Source organism: Talpa occidentalis, unplaced genomic scaffold (assembly GCF_014898055.3).
Source record: "Talpa occidentalis isolate TD23 unplaced genomic scaffold, MPIMG_talOcc4v2.1 talOcc4.5, whole genome shotgun sequence".
NCBI lineage: Eukaryota > Metazoa > Chordata > Mammalia > Eulipotyphla > Talpidae > Talpa > Talpa occidentalis.
Window position 1 is genome coordinate 4362840 of NW_023604861.1, and position 4521 is coordinate 4367360.

Sequence of the window (4521 nt, forward strand, 5' to 3'; positions counted from 1 at the left end):
CTTCCTTCCCCATTTATCCCCACCCCCCTGCCTTCTAGTATCCTTGATTACGCTGTCAGATTTCTAGAGCTGGTTTTGGAGCAGATGCAATGTATTGCTAAGCAGTGAGAAGAGGCTTCTTTCCAATTGAGCTTTCAACTGGACCCTGATTCTGATCACACCCCCATAGCTACGTTGTGAGGGTCTCTGGGGCCAACAACCCACTGGCTCATCTGTCTGAATGTCTGACCACCGAGATGGTAAGATAATATAAAGGTGTCATTTCACGGCACAAACCTTGTGTTCATTTCCTCCTCCACAGGCATTAAAGAATAAAGCCTGTGAATTTGACCCGCTGGGAGAAGCATGATGGCATCACGACTTGGCAGGAAAAAGAAATATCACCCAAGCAACCTGAGACCAGTGTGCAGACAGACTAAAGAGCAGTAAAAGGATGAGAGGGAAATCATACACTTAGAAACGCATGGAATCATTTAGAGCTGAGATGGTAAGTCTCAAACTGTGTTAGACAGTATGGGAATGAAGACGCTGCTTCTCTGTTCCTGCTTCTACTACAACTCACTACTGAGATCTTCTTCCAGTGCAAGACACACCTCTAAGAAATTCATGTGCATTGACCCAGGTTAACATTCTTGTCCAATTTGTAGAGATGATGATGATTAAGTTTGGTGACTATTTCATTGTATATCAAGAACAAAATCCATGGGCCTCCCCCGTGGCATGGGGGGTGGGTTAAAATGCAGCCTATTAAGCTATCCACAGCCACTGAAGCACGAGTTCGATCCCTCCCAGGAAGGTGACCCACATGGCACAGCAGACCTCTCCTGTCCCCTACTGCTCCCCTCAGCAGTGTGTTTCAGTGGATCCGCCTTTTCTGCTCCCCACTCTATCTCTGGTGAGTCCTCTCACCCCTGCACCTCTGGCCTGTACCCCTGTTCTTATATGCATAAATAAATAAAATAAATCACTTTTAAAAAGAAAATAATTATGGGCATGGGAGTGACCTTTAAGAAATAAACCAGGGCCTCCCCTGGTGGCGCAGGCGGTTGAGCACAAGGCTATGAAGTTGTCCGCAGCTTCTGAAGTGCAGTTTCGATCCCGGCCTGTCAGCGAGGGTCCCATATGGCGCAGCAGACCTCTTCTGTCTCACCCACTGTTCCCCTCAGCAGTGTTTTTCAGTCAGTCTGCCTGTTCTGTTCCCTGCTCTGTCTCTGGTGGATCCTCTCACCTTCCTGCATCTCTGGTGTGTACCCCAGTTCTTGTATGCATAATAACTAAATCTTAAAAAAAAACAAAGATAGGGCCTCCCTGGTGGCACAGCAGATTGAGCGCAGCGGGTTGAGTGCAGTGCTATGAAGCAATCCACAGCCTCCGCAGCACCGTTTGATTCCTGGCCGGCCAGGGAGAATCACACATGGCGCAGCAGACCTCTCCTGTCCCGCCCACTGCTCCCCTCAGCAGTGTATTTCAGTCAGTCTGCCTGTTCTGTTCCCCACTCTGTCTCTGGTGAATCCTTTCACCTTCCCACATCTGGCCTGTACCCCGTTTCTTGTATAAATAAATAAATAAAACCTTAAAAAAATAGAAATAAACCAGTAGATTTTTTTAAAATTCATAAAGACATACCTAGAAATGTTAACTAACATTGAAAAATTGAAGCTCAGTGGATTAGACATTGATCATGAGGGATCCCCAAAACGATCTGTGTTGTACAGTGATACCAAGATATGAAGTGTGGAAGAAATGCTTTACAGAAATTTAGAGAGAAGCATCCTAATAGAGGTGTCATTAATTTTCCACTAAGAAAGAATGGGAAACGCACTTCAAAAGAAAGAATATTAGAGGATTTTGTAGCTAAGTAAGACAGTAAACCCCAAAGTGCTTATCACTATTATACTTTCACCAATGGAAATCCTCAAAGATACAAATCAGGAACAAGAAAATGACTTCAGAATGCACAGAAAAAAATGCTGCTGAAATATTTGATTGGGTAAATGTCGTTGGAGAGCAGCTCTGGAGAACAATGAGAGAGAACGTCTAATTTGAGAGGTTGGCGTAAAGCAAAGTGAAGGAGACTCAAGAGTAAGCGGTAAATTTGTAATTAAACTAGAGGAAAGAAACATGAGTCTGCAGACCACAGTGGGTACAAGACAGGTTTCTGAGATCCAGGAGTTGATCAAAGAACATCTCTGGCCCGAGGGCAGAGGAAACCATCCCTGAGGGCCATGACAGCAGCAGGAAATGTCAGTTCCTGGCGAGACAATCCAAACACCCAAGTCAATGTTCCTTTGCAATCGCGGGCCCATATGGCCTTTTATGTGTTACAAAATGCATGGGGGTTAACAAGAAGCAAACCCTCTACACACTCATGGAGAATAAAAGTTCTTACATCCTGGGCTGCCAGGGCTCCCTCCTCTCATTAACATATCATTCCTACTCCTCGCTTTGCCCTGGTCTCATTAAAGGTAAAAGAAGCTGTAAGCTTCATGCCACAATGCGAGGTTTTATGTTGGGATGTATTTATTTAAAGAAGTCAGAAGGGAGGAGATTATTATTACTCAGCTTAATTTCACTTTGAAAGGAAAACTCAAGCATCAGATGCTAATGTGTTCAGTTCCCTAAACAAGTGCCCTTTGAACAGTAAAAGCATTTCTTTGTCAAGGCCCCTTGTATTTTTTTCTCTCTCCTTCAAAGGAATCAGAAACAGAAAGTTGACTTTCTTTTGATTTTTATTTCATACTCTATCAATTAGTTATAAAAAGCTTTTTAAAGACAATTTTTGTTTGCTCAGATATGCTCAACTATGGAACAGTTGTGTAATGAATTTTTTTTCTTCAAAGATGAGTCTGCACGTATATTTGAAAAAGGGCAGAAGACCAAGAATAGCAAAGAGACCCGGCCATCTTATTTACACCTACTTGAATTTTCTCCAAAATTGTGCACTCGGACACGTTCCTGGTGCTCTCAGTCACAGAGGCTGGAGAATAGCCGCTTGGACTCGTGAAACTCCTTCATCTTTTTAAACCTCACAACCACTATATCTCTGTGACCTTGACCTTTGTGTGTCTATCAGCGGTGCCCTCATGCTGAGACCCTTTCAACAAGGTCAACATTCTCTGCGAGATAACCCTCCATTCTTAAACACACACACACAGATGTGCTGACCTTTATTCCTATCTTCACTGGAAGAAATAATCCTATTCTTTCCCTTTTCTGTATCATTTCCTAACTCTTTTGGCTAAAATTCTCTTTACTTCTGCTTCTGCTCTGCCTCTATTCTGCAATATATGGTCTTTGGTCTTCTGCTTTTTTCCAATATCCCTCCCTCTGCATGTGCCCGTCCTCAACTTGCCTCTCTACAGGGGGTGGGGTGTTGCCTTACCTAAAATGTTGCCAAATAGTGTAGTAATCCCCTACATGACATTGCTCATCCACCATCTTTTTCTCTTGCTCCTTGTGACTCTTAATGTTGGCCAAGTCACTTTGGACAGTGATGCTAGGTTTAAACCCAAGGAGGGTAAAAAGAATTCATTAACCTCCCAAATTCCTTGACTTTGTAATTCTCTCCTTGCTTGATTCCAGCAAAAGTATTAATTTAATGACCCGCAGAGCAGCTTCATGAAGGATCATTTCTAGTTTGGCCTTTTCCTGATTGATGTTAGGAAGCCTGTTGTGATAATGTCTCTACAGCTGACCTTTGAGCTTTATGTTTGTCTTGTTATTTTATCACACATTGGCAATCAAAACTAATGTTGATATTTTCTTGTCAAAGTTTCAGAGAAACTGATATTTTGATAAACAAAAGTTTGGTGAGTGTTTTTTTTTTTGTATTGATTATATAAAATCTGGATAATTAAACAAATTTCCAGAATCAATAACCTTTTGAACAGATAACAAACTTCCTCTAACATAATTTAATATCTCATTTAACTTTATAATACGCAGTAACAAATTCAAATGTTTTATATTGTCATTAGGAGATATTAATCACATTACTGCTGACATGACCCTAGTCACTTTCATAGCTGATGCTACTCTCTTTTTCTCAATTCCCAATATTATTATCACTGCATAATTTATAAAAAAAATGTTTTAAGAAGTTATGTTACAATGGAACTGTTTGTGTGTGTGTGTGTGTGTGACCAACTTATTATAACATAACTTCCCAGTCAAAAACATTTTTACATAATTCAAAATAAGGTTTTCACTGTGAAATAGTACAGTTTCTATGTGTAGAGGGCAGTGCCCCGGTGAAAAGCCATGTAGGTAAAAGAACACACACAATGAGAGCTTTCTTGTGTCTACTCATCTTTTGATCTGTGTGTCAATAGCTCTGTCTTTTGGAATCATCTTCAAAAGGATACTTGATCAGACCAAGTAACACATTTTCTTTAATACAGAGTAGTTTTCTTCTGGGGTGTGATGAAAGCCAGTTTTCAGGGTACTTAGAAACAGACCATCTCAGAGGCAAAGCACTGGGATCTACAGCTGAGGATTTCCACGAGTGAGGTCGTGACCACG